The following is a 15,244-nucleotide window of genomic DNA, read 5'->3' on the forward strand; positions in this document are numbered from 1 at the left end:
TCCTGGCCTTACCATTTGAAAGCTGGTCAAGCACCCTAATCTCCTAAACCTCGGTTTTCTGGTGTTCAAAATGAGGATAGCAGAGCTGTTGTGAGGATTAAATGAGAAAATGTATGGAGTGGGTTTAGCATGGTGACTGATAATAGATACCACGAAAATGTGTCATTAAGATGGTGTCTGTACTGGGTGAGATGGGAGAAGATGCATTTTGTCAGGGAGAGGGGTGGATGTTTTCAGGCTTGAGAATGTTGACTCTGAACTGCCCGAAGACTTTGGATACCCAAACGGAGACGCCCAATAGGCAGATGGATGCACACGTGTGAAGCCGATGATGGAGGTCTGAGAAGGAGATGGAGACGAGAAACCATCGCCTTAGGGAATGCTGGCTGAAGCCCTGGGCACGGGCGAGGTTGCGGCACCACGGCTGACACATGTAGAGTCCAAGAACTGAACCCAAGAGCACCACCATCTGGACTAGAGTCGGGAAGAGAAAGAGGAAACCCACGAAAGAAACCAAGAAGGCATCATCAGAGAAGACGGCCATGAGGGTGGGTAGCTCAGAAACCAGGAGAGCGTATTTCAGGAGGGGAGCAATGGATGCTGTCAAAAACTCCAGCAGCAGACGACCAACGAGATCAAAGTGCAAAGAGACACAACGAGGAAGTCCCTGATTATGTTCATGGGAGGAGGCGAAACGGAGTTGGGTGGAGGGAGAGGCGAACGACATCAACGGGAAGTGAGGCAGCTGAGACACTTGTCTGTGGAGGCGACACTGATGAAAGGACAGCTGCTGATGAATGGATACAAAGTTGAGAGAAAGAGCGATGACATTCACTGATTTCACTGAGAACATATCCCCGTTCCTCTTAAGCCAGTTTGCTCATTCTTCTCTGTCCTGGGGGGAGGCGGTGCGCGAGGGAGGGGGGAGTTGGGGGAGGGTTACTTTTAATTTTGTAATCTGACCTCATGAATCCATCCCTACCTATCCCCACTCTCCAAGGCCCCTTAGGACCCTCTGATCATTTCCCTAGTGCATGAGAGCTGTCTTGAGGGCCCCTGGCCACCAAGACAGAGGATCTCCACATGTTTGAGAGGTGAGTTGAGTGGCACAGCAAAAATCTCCCAGTCTTAACCAATGTGGAAGATGCGGTCACCTAAGGACAACCTTCAATAAGGATAAAAGGCTTCCCGGTCGTTTCGGAAGGCTGACCGTTGACAATGAGGTCTGGGAAGAAGACTGCCAAGTACAGTCAGCTCCTCTGACACAGAGGCCATGCACGTTGAACGGCAGCAGTGTTAAGTGTCTGATGAGTCACACGCTGCCAGCCCTGGATTTATGGTGGGGCAGCCCAGGATGTAGCGATGACTCAGTCAGTAAGCTACGTGTTTAGACTTCTCTTTTACGAGGCAATGGTTTTACTGTCAAGCTTTTCGCTTCTCTAAAGAAAGTCCTGTTCTCTGCTCACAGTGCTGACCTTAAGAGGAACAAAAGTAGGCTTATGTAGCGTCAAGGGCCTCAAAAATTCCCTGCTGGGGAGCAAAATAATAATACTAAGAACTCAATTTATCAATTCAGTGCGCCAGGCGTTCTTCCAAGCACTTTACATAGAAGATCTCTCAGTTCTCACCGTCATCCTACAAGGAACACACTATCACCACTCTCATTTTACCAACGAGGAAACAAATGAGACACCAACATGTTAAGTATGCGCCCAGGTTCTCACTGTTACCAAGCAGCAGAAACAAAATTTGAATCCAGGCAATCGGACCCCAGAGCCCAACATCTCAGCACTACTACAGAGCACTGGTAACTTTACCCTTAGAAACTCCTTTACTGGGGCTGCTCTTTTCAAGGTAAATATTCTTCGAAAGGGTTAACACTGATCTGCAGTTCAGCGTTAGAGATGACTCACATCACATTCTTCTTGGGAGCAAAAGCCAGAAGAGGTCACCTCCCTGGTGAGAGGAAAATTCTCTCAAGGATGGTGGAAAGAGAAAAGTGAAAGGCAGGACGGCGAACAGGGAAGGGAGAGGGAGGAGCTACAAAAACAAAACCTCACAACTTTACAATTTCACCGAGAGTCCCTGGCCCTTCAACCAGCTGAACTGGCTGTGCAAGGGTGTAGGCTGGGCCAAAGGAAGGGTGTGGTGGACTGACTCTCTGTGGACTCACAAAGAACTTTCTCTCATACCAACCTGGCAAAGGAAGAAGTGGTCGAGCTTGGCAAATCCTAACACAGATTAGATCCGGACGGTAATACCTACAACCCCTCTTTTAAACACAGACGCTGACAGTCTCTCCTGACCAAACTCTACTCAGGCTCTTCCGAGCAATTTTCAACTCGGCCCCAACTTTTGGACTTCGCTGTTCATGTCTGCATTGTCCACCCAGCGAGAACCCTGCTCGGTCAGTTTAGCCATCCTTGATATCTGATCACCGTCCGTATCTACGCAGATTCCTCACCGCCACCATCCCCCAGGTGACGTCTGATCACCCTGGCCTGCCTTCAGCAAGAATCCTGTTACGTCTGTTTAGCCAGAATCCACCCCCATCCGTACCCCTGATGTTTCCTCTTAGTAACTTTCCGTCTACTGACCCCGCACACCCCGCTGCTTTTCCGTGTATTCGGAGGTGAGTCCAATCTGTCTCTGCCGCTGCAGAACCCCGCTGCAGAGGGGTCCCTACACCTATCACGAAGGGCCTGAATAAAGTCTGCCTTAACAAGTCTTTCTTTAACAAGTGTCACAAATACTTTTTTCTTTAACAGCTTTAGCAACGCCTTGTGTGGAGAGCCCAGGAAAGCCCCACACGTGGCAAGAGAGTGAGAGGTCTTCCCCGGCGAGGAGGGGTGGCAGGAAGGTGCGTTCTGAGGCACTGCAGGCTCTGGCCTAGGTCTTGCACAAGACAGACCAGTGGGGTGTGGTACCGGAGACACGGTCCACAGAGGCCTGAAGTACAATACATACATCTTCCTCACAAGGCCCGGGGTGATGCTGGGAGACGCCCACGATGGCATTGTCCTCCTTTTTACCTTTCCTCCTGCCAAAACCTCTACACGGTTTGTGGGCTAGGAGCTCCTTTCAAATATATCATGGTCAGTGTCCTGACAAACAGATCAGGGCAGAACTCTCAGGCACGGTGAGTCTCTCTGCACAAGGCTGGGACCAAAGAAGTGAGACGCCCCGATGAGTGACCCCTGACCTCCCTGCCGCTAGTGGGGTTTTTGGGGGGACTGGGTGTGGGGAAAGGAGACACACTACTTGAAACATTTTGTAAAAACTTACCTTTCACTATGTCTCAGTGGGAAAAACAGTAAATCCGCTAAAAATTCCATAATTTCTCCAACTAGGGTGTTTTTCTCACCAAACTTCTCCTGATATTTAAGCAATCTTGAAATTTCATTTTTGCAAGAGAAGCGTTTCCGGCAGCAGATCTGAAAATAAAATGCACGTGCGTGACTTACTGGGCACGATACATGTTGGCTACCTTCATTGTGTCACCAAAAATAATGCTCATAAACGTCCTTTATTCTATATAGGACCATACAAAACAGCAGAGCAGTTTATATTAGCAGAGGCTTGAGACTTTCAAAGTGATTGATAAGATGCGTGTACATCTTTATAAGAAACTAGGGCACTACTCTCAACCGCAGCACTATGGACATTTGGGGCCGGATAGTTTGTTGCGAAGGGTCCTGTATAATGTCTGCCATCTCCCCTGGCCTGTACCCACTAGTTGCCAATAATGACGCCCCCAGTCATGACAGGCTAACGCGCCTCCAGACATTGCCAAAGGCCCTATGGGGCGCAAGCCTGCCCCCGGTTGAGAACCACTGAATCAGAGGATGGAAATGTTACAATTCAGCCTTTCTTAACCCCATCAGTTAGTTGGGAAATGGATTAGCAAGTACGGGTTAAGTATATTAATCATAACAGTAACAGCTAGTACAGAAAATAAAACATTTTCAAGCAAAAACACACGTTTACATCAGAACACCTTCAGTGTATTTCATGGTAGCCTGGTCACAGGTGTTGCTGTACAGTAAGCTGGACATTTCAGTAGCACACTGCAGAATATGATTTTCTTTTAAGTACTCCTTAGATGCCGACTTCGCCAGGTTGTTCAGCACTCTGCCTGCAGGGAATAAATTTTGGCACAGAAGATGAGGCTCAAGGCTTTTTTCCACAGAAGAGTTAAGATGTCACTAGGCAGAGCATTTAATATCATTTCTTCCTCGCTGCCAACAGCTGGGTTTTGTCTTAATAAATCAATTACTGACCTACATTGCATGGAGTTGGTTTTTCTACAACGAATTTGTGTGTGTGCAGAAGTTATAGGGCTGAGGAGCTGAGGCAATAGATTGAAACCAAATCCAAGTCCGTTTTGCAAATGAACAGGTCAGAAACAGAGTGAGAATATGAATGTAGTGAAACCAGCCGTCACCATGGTAACCAAGTCCTAGAGACGGCAAGCCGGTACAGCCTTGCAACAAGAAACAATAAAATGGTACAGCCTTGCAACAAGAAACAATAAAATGGTACAGCCTTACAACAAGAAACACGTGAATAACCCCATAAACCTAATTAATAAGTAATGGGCTGTACCTAGATACACACTGCCTTGGGAGTGTACCCTTTGCAAAGGCCTAAATTTTGCTAGTTATTGAGAGTTAGATATTCTAACAATAATAGACTTCTAAAAGTAGACAGTTTTACGGTTTTCTAAGCCATACTTTGTTATGGAAAGGGATAAAAACCATAATTTTATTTCAAGAAGGTGTTACTAGAGCATTGCTAGCAGTAAACAAAGCAGATTTAACTCCCTGTGCTAAGGAATTCAGTATTAATTATAAAGGGTTACCATTAAATTATCAAAAAGCATCTTTCCCATCATCAACAGCACCCCATTCACTGCTCAGCGCCCACTCCAGGGCCTCAGGCCGTGCATCTGCACACCAGGGACAGGCAGCCAAGTACCTGGTCTCCCTATGCCCCCTCTTAGCCAGCACATAATCCATTCTCCATACAGCAGCAAACGTGACATCAAAACAGAAATCCGGCAATGTCATCCCCAGCCTAACTCCTGCAAGGCTTTCCCTCGCACTGATAATAAAATCCAAATGTTTCCTGGGGCCCGAGGCCCTGAAGGATGTGAGCCCAGCTGCCTCCTGTTCTTTGTTCACAAAGGCTTCTTTTTCTTTTTTAAATTTTCTTATTTAAGTATAGCTGATTTACAACGTTGTGTTAGTTTCTGGTGTACAGCAAAGTAATTCAATTATATACATATATATATATATATATATATATATATATATATATTTATATACACACATGTGTGTACTTGTTCAGGTTCCTTTCCATTATATGTTGTTACAAGACAGTGAATATAGTTCCTTGTGCCACACGCACAGCAGGTCACAAAGGCCTCTTTTCATCGCTAGGACAAGCCGAGCCCTCTCCCACCTCAGGGCTCTGCACACGATGTTCCCTCTGCCAGGAATGCCCCCATCCCCACCACATGTGGCTCCTGCAGTCTGTCACGTCTCAGCTTCAATGTCCCCTCCTGGAGAGGCCCCTTGACCACCCTCTCACAGGTGGTCCCTCCCCCTGCTCACGCTCTACCTCCATCTCTTGTTTGTGTCTCTCACTGCATTTAGTACAGCCTGTAATTACTGCATGTGTCCGCTCCCTTGTGTGTCATGTGTCACCTCCTTTAGGGGGCAGCGTTGGTGACTCTGTCCTGTTCAAGCTGCTGGACTCAACACAGTGCCTGGTGCACGACAGGTGCTCAGTAAAGAGTTTTTGAATGTGTGAGCCCTGGTCAGGCTGGAATCTCCTCCCCTCCCCCTTAATCTGCTTGCCTAGACCCTGAATCCCCACCTGACCCTCGTCAAGAGACCAGAAGTACAGTGCACTCCCATCAAAGCTGCTGCTAATGACACTGATCTACCTCTGAGCATTCCTGTTCACCAGGAGCCCACCCCACCTGCTGTTTTCGCCCCCTCGGAGAACCACACTTGTCTATACCAGGCCAAGGTCTGCCGAAATCCTTGGAACTCTATGCTTTGGACGGCCCGGCTGGCTCTAGAAGGCCAGTCCCAGAACCCACAGAAGCGTCCCTGGTTCCCACACTGGTTTCCTCTGCTCACCAAGGTCCCAGCATGTCCATGACCAGCCCTGCCTACATTAGGATGACTTAGAAGCTAGCCTCTATGTATGGAGGATTAGAGCTTTATAAATGCCGATGCTAGAAGAGATGCCACATAGCAAGGAGTAATGCGGACAGGCTTTAGGGTCAGAGAGGCCTAGCTTGGACCCCCAGCTCCAGAGGTGCTAGCTGTGGGAGCTGACGTAGTTGATTTCATCTCTCTGACCTTCAGTTTCTTCATCTGTAAAGTGGGGTAACTATATATACCACGTGAGGTATATTTGAAGGTAAAAGAGCTTGTGAGCATCAAGTGCCTTGTACATTGTAAACATGAAACGAATGATAACTGTTACTGTAAAAGTGGATTTACACTCCAAAATATATAAACAGCTCATGCAGCTCAATATTAAAGAAACAAACAACCCAATCCAAAAATGGGCAGAAGACCTAAATAGACATTTCTCCAAAGAAGACATACAGATGGCCACGAAGCACATGAAAAGATGCTCAACATCACTAAGTATTAGAGAAATGCAAATCAAAACTACAATGAGGTATCACCTCACACCAGTTAGAATGGCCATCATCAGAAAATCTACAAACAACAAATGCTGGAGAGGGTGTGGAGAAAAGGGAACCCTCTTGCACTGTTGGTGGGAATGTAAATTGATACAGCCACTCTGGAGAACAGTATGGAGGTTCCTTAAAGAACTAAAAATAGAATTACCATATGATCTAGCAATCCCACTACTGGGCATATACCCAGAGAAAACCATAATTCAAAAAGACACATGCACCCCAATGTTCATTGCAGCACTATTTACAATAGCCAGGTCATGGAAGCAACCTAAATGCCCATCGACAGACGAATGGATAAAGAAGACGTGGTACATATATACAATGGAATATTACTCAGCCATAAAAAAGAACGAAATTGAGTCATTTGTTGAGCCGTGGATGGATCTAGAGACTGTCATACAGATTGAAGTAAGTCAGAAAGAGAAAAACAAATATCGTATATTAATGCATGTATGTGGAACCTAGAAAAATGGTACAGATGAACTGGTTTGCAGGGCAGAACTTGAGACACACATGTAGAGAACATATGGACACCAAGGGGGGAAAACCGCGGTGGGGTGGGGATGGTGGTGTGCTGAACTGGGCGATTGGGATTGACATATATACACTCATGTGTATAAAATTGATGACTAATGAGAACCTGAAGTATAAAAAAAAAAACAATATTAAAAAAAAAAGTGGATTTACAGGTGAAATGCAGAGAGGGTAAGCAGCTTGCCCAAGGTGACCTTTGATCTTACAGTAGACTGTAAAAACAGCTGTGATTCTCCATGCCAACCTGTACCCAACTCCCCTTTGCAATGTCACGCTGCACCAGAGTCTCTTTCTCTGCCATGGAATAAAGCCTGATGACTTGCTGTGACTAATCACATGCAGCAGAGGGGGTGTCATGCCAGTTCTGAGCCTAGGCGTAAACTTGTGCTCTCCCTCTCGGAATTGTGCAAGCCACTAGGTGAGCAGACCTGGGCTGTCTTCCCGAAGGATGAGGAGCACGTGACCAGAACCCTGTCACCCAGCCAGACAACCACCAGACATCTGAGTGAAGTCCTCTGAGACCAGCCAGCCCCCCTGGCCCTGCCAGCTGATCACAGATGTTTGCATGAGCCCAGCCCAGATCTGCTGAGCCTACCCTGGACCAGGGGGATCCCCTTGGTGGCCCATAGACATGGGCAATAATAAGTGGTTGTTGGTTTTATTTTATTTTATTTTTTTTTGCATGTGATTGAGTATCTATTCTAAAGTAGGTACTCTACATCCATTTTTTTTTTGTTCCTTGCAACAGTAATATGAGGTGAAAACCATTAGCATTTTAGAGTTAAGGAAACAAACCGAGGTACAGGGAGTGTCACTATGTTGCCATGGGTCATGACCATGCAACTAGTAAGCGGTAGAGACCCAGGTCTCTCTGTCCTAAAGACTGAGCTCTGCCCACCCATGAGTTAACCTGTCATAGAAAAGTTCCTTCATATTCATATTCATCTGTATAATGCAGCCATTGGACTAGATGATCTTTTGCTTATAGTTCAAAAAGAGTAGGATTGTAGCTCAGCAAGAGTATGATTCTTTGTTGGCTGTTGGTTTTAATCTGTTGAGTTTTGGGGTGCTTTCTTATACAGCATAAGATAATTGACACAGCCATTTAAATATGACATAAGTCTAGACATTATGTTTAGTCTGACTGTAAATTAGTGAGTCAAAAATGCTTAGTATCTGCATTCACTGAACGTTCTTTGTTCTATTAGTGGTGCCATAGCAGCGTCGGGCATCAAATACTGGAGAATAAAAAAACGAGCTACCATGAATGAGTACTTGACTATGTGTCAGGCACCATTCTGTGTGCTTTACGGTCTCCCTTGAATGCGTTTAGTCTCACAACGACCATGCAATGTAGGTGCTATTTTTATTCCTATATTTTTACAAATATGACAACTGTGACCCAGAAAGGCTAAGTCTTGTGTCTAAAAGCAAAGAGCCAAAAAAATAAAAATTAAATTAAAATTATTAATACATAAGTAAATAAATGTTTTTAATAAATAAATAAATAAACAGCAAAGAACCAGTAAGTGGAGAGGTGGGATTTGAACCCAGAAAGGCTGGCTTCACAGTCGAGCTCTGAGTGGCCCTCTTACTATTCAAAGCAGTGTGAGGTGCATCACAACAGCCTTCCACATTCTAAAAGGGTGATCTGTCACAGGAGGAGTGCTCATGGTCAACCCTCACACGCCCAGCAGCCGAACAAAAAAATCAAGCAAGCAAAGCACACACGCCCGTTTCCCTTTCTTCACAGGCGGGAGGAGCCCAGGAGTCTGACTCTGGACCACAAGGGTTTATGCCCCCTGCACGTGCCCACCCTACCTTTCTGCTTCACTACGTCCTGGTTGTCTTTTAAGTTGCTGGATGAAAATTCCATCAGGTTGGACCACGCTTTCTGGAAATACCGGAAGCCTTCCTTCCTGAGTCATCCCTATTTCCAGATAGAGTTCCCCGATAGCATTCTGTACTTTGGGAAGCATTCCTGTCATGGACCAACTCTACACAAAATGAAAGAGAACACAGTCCTGAGGGGACACAGCCACCAGACACCCGCCCAAGAAAGGCTCATTTCATAATGAACTTGCAAAAGATTGCATGCTTTACAGCATTTCTTGTGGAATTCTAAATACTTATAAAATGAGAGTTATAGCGAAACATTTATGGGGAGACACTGCAAACCAAAAATAAATTTTGGAAAATGTTTTCACAGGTTGTTAGTCCATGGTAATGAAAATTTTTGAAGGTAAGAATAACATGGTGATGTCTTGCAGCTGTTAAAGCTCCCAGAGGAGGTATTATCTAAAATCCAAACGAACACCTAAAAACGCTGTCTATGTGGACCTTGAATTCAAGTGTGACCAGAGATCTGCTAACTTTACGTTCGATACACTTTTGCTTAGAATTTCAATTCCCTTTCCTGGTTTAGCATGTTTATTTCAGGGGTACTTAAACTTCATTACCTTAAATCACTCCTCTATCAAAACCTTATCAATGCATAAGAATACACTAGTTGGTTATACTCTTTTAAATGAGAGTTAGTTATTTAAATAATAATGAGTTATTATTAATATCTCATTTCAGAAAACTTAATATTAACAAGACTATATATGAATATGTGTGGTAACTAGTAAAGCCCTATTCAAATGGTCAGTATTACCACCATCACTGGTTATGGAATACTTTATGCTGTACCGAAATGTTAGCCCGGGACAGGACTGACTGAGCCTGGCTCCCTGCGGGAATTCTTTCTGCTCTCCTGCACCTACTGAAAGTGACCTTCTACGGCTTGACCCAGAGCTTTCCAATAAGTGTCTTGCAAACAGGTTACACCTACTCTGAGACACTGATCTCAGCGCTGGAGGCAGCTGGTTGTGGTGTGGAATCCCTGGACTCACAGTCTTTTACACTCCCTCACGGGTACCTTCCAAAGTGCCCCCTTCTCGGCAGCTATCCGAGGTCTCAGCCCTAGTGCTCACACTTCCCATCCTCCACTTCAAGATGGCCTGTATGCTGACTTTACTGAGATCAAACCTACTCTGAAAGATTGCCCTCGGATATTGGTTAGAATCACGATTGGCTGCAATTAACAGAAAACCCAGACTAACAGTGGCTTGATTTCTCTCTCATGCGAAAGTCAGAAAGTGGATGACCCAGGGCTATAGACACACCACAATGTCAGAGACACGGTTCCTCTTATCTCACTGTTTGACCTTGCCTGACCTCCATTCCCAAGGACACCTCTTGGTCTAAAATGGCTGTTGCATCACCAGCCATCACAGCCACAATCCAAACAGCAGGAAGGAGGAAAGAGGAGAGGGAGGGCACACCCTTCACTTCATGGAAACTTCTCAGAAGTTATCCATAGCACCTCCATTTACATCCCATCAGCCAAAACTTAGGCATTTGCTCATATCTAGCTTCAAGGGAAGCTGGGAAATGTAGTCTTCTTTCCAAACAATCCAGGAGGTGGGTGGGGACATTACTTACTACAAAAGGGGGACTAGATATTGGGAAATTATAGTCTCTGGTATACCTCAATTACCCTTTTCTTTTAAATTTCAAATTAGCAGTGTTTTCACCTATCTTCTTCCTTCCTGCCTATGCCAGAGGAAGGGATGCCCAACCTCCTTACCAAGGACCTGCCCCTTCCCAAGCTCGCGAAGTCCTGTGTTCCTCACAGAGTCCCCACCAGCATCTCCAATCCACCTCTCTCCCTGGCTCGTTTCCTGATCCACACAAACACATAAATCCTGGATGAAACCTAACTTGAACCTGGTACTATCTTGACTTTTCATCTTTCTCCTTTTACTGACACACTTCTCAAACAGGTATTAACACATGTGCTTCCCCATTTCATTATCACACACTCACCTCTTAAAGCCCTGCAGTTTGGCTCCTCCCACATATACGCCCTTCCATCTCAAGGGTTACCACTGACCTTTGCTCACCAGACCCAGGGGCCTTCTTTCAGTCCTCATTTGCCCAGGCCTCTAAGGAGCAGCTGATGCTGTTAGCCACTCCCTCTTTGACTTGGGGAAAGTAGGATATCCTTATTCTCTTCCAATCTCTCACTCCTGTACAGGTTTTTTCTCTTTCCTCCTTTTAAGGATAAGTAATTTTCCAATAACCAATTCCTACTGTCATTCAGAGATCTTGTTTCCTCGTGGTTTTAGCATTCACATGTATGTAGATGTCTCTCCAGTCCCTTTCCAGACTTCTAATCCTATGTTTCCCCAGCTGGCTGGATACTCCCCTTGGGTATTTTTCCTGAACTGCAAACTCAGCAGTTTAAATGTTAAAAATTCATCATCCTCTCTCCAAATCCAGGCTCCTCTTTGAATTTCCCCACGTCCATCATCAGACTCAAATCCTCAGGGTTTCCTTGATTTCTCCCCATGTCATGGCCACGCTTCCAATCAGTCTGAGTCAGGCAGAATCCCCTGTCGCAGGGAGGATGACAGCTCCCAGTCTACCACCAGCCCCCAGTGGTCCTTTGACCCTTGAGTCTCACTGCCCACATCGCCCGGAATACTAATCGGCGTATCAGATGCAGCCATAGTGTCAGTACCCTCTTGACGAAGACATGTCTTTTATTCCCCTCTTGCTCCAGGCCATCTGCTTCTGGAGGGCAGAGACCCCACGATCCAAGAACTGAGTTCTGTGCTTCATGGGTATTCAGTAAACATTTGTTGATATGCCCAGTGATTGTGAAGCATTCTTAGGTCATGGACTGGACTGGCCACCACCTGTGGAGCCCTGACCGAGCAAAGCTCTTAAACTGCATAACCTCAGTGGATATGTGCAGAAACCCTAGGAAATAGGGATTATTACTCCTCTATTACAAGCAGGGAAACTGAGGCTCAGTGAGGTTAAATCAATCCCCCAAGCTCACGTGGCTAGCCAGTAGGAGAACAAGGGTGTCCAACCCAGACCGGCCTATCTCCAAAGCTCTGCTCTGCACGTTTTCTTAACAAGTGAGCCTCTGATGCATAAACAGAGGCCCCTTCACAAAAGTAGCCTTTGGTTTTCCTGCAGCCTGATGCACCTACTGTGAAATACTAGGGGGAGAGTCATGAGACTTACTTTCTTAACAAGCATACTTGCTGCTATAAATCAGGGTTTCCCAGCCTCAGCACTATTGACTTCTGTGCCATCTAATACTTTGACATGGGGGGCGGCAGGGCTGGCCTGTGTCGTGTAGGATGTTTAGAGCATCCCTGGCCTCTACCCACTAGATGCCGTTAGCAAGCCCCCCGCCAAGCTGTGACAACCAAAAGGTCTCCAACATCGCCAAATGGTCCTTGACAAACAAAATTGCCTCCCAGTTGAAAACCTCTGCACCAAAACTTTAAAATAACCTAATCTGAAGAAATTACAAAAGTGGTTTGGCACGGAATGTATATAGCACAAATAATAAGCTCTTTCCCCTCAAGAATGTTCAGTACATATTTCAAAGAAGTGGTTATTGCTCAAAATCGTTTTAGAACTTCTCTTTGGGTAGGGCCTTCAGAGCTTAAAAAAATTATTTTGATAGTGTCCATGATGGTTAATCCCAAAGAACTGTTGCAAAAATATTTTGAGAATAAAATCATAAGATTGATGCCTCTGGAAGGAGTGCTTTGAAGTGGGAAGTCCTCTCTGAACGTCTCAGCTTCGTCATGCTTCCCGTGCAGCCACCTTCTCCCTTCACCCCACCTACGCCACAGGTTACGCTTCATCATAGTTGGAGATGCTGGCAGTGACTGGGAGCTCCATGAGGGCAGAAACTGTGCCTGCCTTGCCTACTGCTATCACCCCAACTCCCAGCACAGAGCTCAGGCTGGGCAAGGCCCTCAGGGAATGTTTGTCGAGTGGAGGACTGAGTGAATGAATGAGTGAGTGACTCAGTGAGTGAACGAGTGAATGGTTGAGTGAATGGCTGAGTGAATAGATGACTGAATGAGTGAGTTAATGAATGAATGAGTGAATGAGTCAGTGAATGGATGAGTGAATGAAGGAGGGAATGACTAAGTGAATGAGGGAATGGATGAATGAATGAATGAGTGGATGAATGAATGAGTGGTCGACTGAGTGAATGGCTGAAATCAGGCACTCAGTGATGACCTAATAAAATAATTGGTGCTTTCCAGAAAGACACATGTCAGTGATGAAAATCTGGACCTCGTGGGGAAAAAAGTATTTGGTGCAGGGGGACATTCCATAATCAAAATAAGGTATCAGAGAATCACTGGACTCTACTCTCTGAAAATGCAAGAGTGGTCAAAAGAGCTTAAATCAAACTCTTATTATCTCTTACCTAGGCCTCAGTTACTTTTTAACCCACTGATGGTAATAACAAAACAGCTTAAGATCTCACTGTGAGCCATGCATTGTTTGAAGTGCTTTGAGCTCCTGCTCACTTCACCCTGTTCACAGCCCCATGAGGCAGATCTTAGAACCCTCAACAATGAGAACTCTCAGTCAGAGGTTCAAATTTTTGCCAAAGTCGCACAGCAGGAAGTTCCAAAGCACTTTAAATCTGGGTCAGTCTGTTAACAGCCCAGGTTGATGCACTACTCCACACTACCTTCTAAGGACACAAAGTACTGGCAAATTCAAATTGATTCATTGATATATTTGTCACATTTACTAAGCACCCAGAGGTTGTAATACACCATGGTACATACAAAAATTGGTAAACAAGCATGGCCTCTGCAATAAAGGGACTTGCAGATCTTGAGTCTTATAAATCTCTTTAGATAGAATTCCTTCTAGAAAGATGTATGTTGATGGAGCAGAGACAGAGCTTTATGAAGGCCTTCGTTTTAAAACAAAAAATAGTTTTGTCTTGGGTTGCACTATCCTTGGTCCATAAAATACTACAATCGGTAAAAATTTATAATTTTTTAAAGGACAGTTAAAGAATAGTTACAGTTATATGTCATGAGTGAAAGTTTCATTGTATTCAACAAGCCCAAAAGTTTCTGTTTCAGGAAAAGTAAATCAATAGAGGGACAAGATAATCAATCAACCTTCCCCAACATCTTTATGAAAATTATAACCACCTAGAGGGGTGGGATAGGGAGGGTGGGAGGGAGGCTCAAGACGGAGGGGATATGGGGATATATGTATGCATATGGGTGATTCACTTTGTTGTACAACAGAAACTAACACAGCATAGTGAAGCAATTATACTCTAATAAAGATGTAGAAAAAAAGAAAATTATAACCAACTCTTTAACCAGTGTTTTATTAGTTTATTTCAACCCACTACTCTCGTTCCCATTTTGTTTTATGAACATTCCTTTTTTCCCTCCAAAATGACACCTATTGGTATTCATTCATTCAATCGTGACTCCCATCTATTGACTGGTTGTCATCACTAATATACAGTTTGGGACACAGATTAAAATCAAAGCTTCCTCACTGATGAACATAAGTAATAATTATTTATTATTCATTATTCATTAGTTCCTCTATTTGTGGACTAAATTATAAACAAAGGTAAATGATATCTGAAAATACCTAACACAAATTGAATAATGTTTGAAGGATTTAAAAAATTATTTCCCAATTTACCTGCACTAACATGTTCTCAACACTCAAGAATAACTCTTCTGCTTCATTGGTCTTGCCCAGAAGCTTCAGAAATCTCGCAATAAAGAACATAATCGTCATTTGTCAGTGGCAGTAACCTCAAAAAGTCTGCATTCCAGCACTAGAATGGAAAGAAAAGTAAATAATCCTAAAGCATATTTGGAAAGGAACAAAGAGTGCTTACCACTTAATCTTGATACAAGTTAAATATTAAATACATTTTCTATATTTCACTGTTTCTCTCTCAAAGGATCAGCACTTTGCTTTTATTAAGGTTTACATATATTACCAAGTATCTTAAACTACCACATGAAAAATAAGTCAAGGCCTTTAACTAATCCTCATATGTAAATTTTGAAAACCAGAGAGTCAAAAAAGAGTATTTCTCTAGCTCAATCCATATATTGT

General features: G+C 44.4%; 1 pseudogene; it reads right to left on the bottom strand.

The window, feature by feature from the left end:
- LOC118902807 overlaps nt 1-15,244 on the bottom strand; it is a 79,414-nt pseudogene that overhangs the window by 19,791 nt on the left and 44,379 nt on the right.

The sequence above is a fragment of the Balaenoptera musculus genome, chromosome 10 (genome assembly GCF_009873245.2).
Source record: "Balaenoptera musculus isolate JJ_BM4_2016_0621 chromosome 10, mBalMus1.pri.v3, whole genome shotgun sequence".
Taxonomy (NCBI): domain Eukaryota; kingdom Metazoa; phylum Chordata; class Mammalia; order Artiodactyla; family Balaenopteridae; genus Balaenoptera; species Balaenoptera musculus.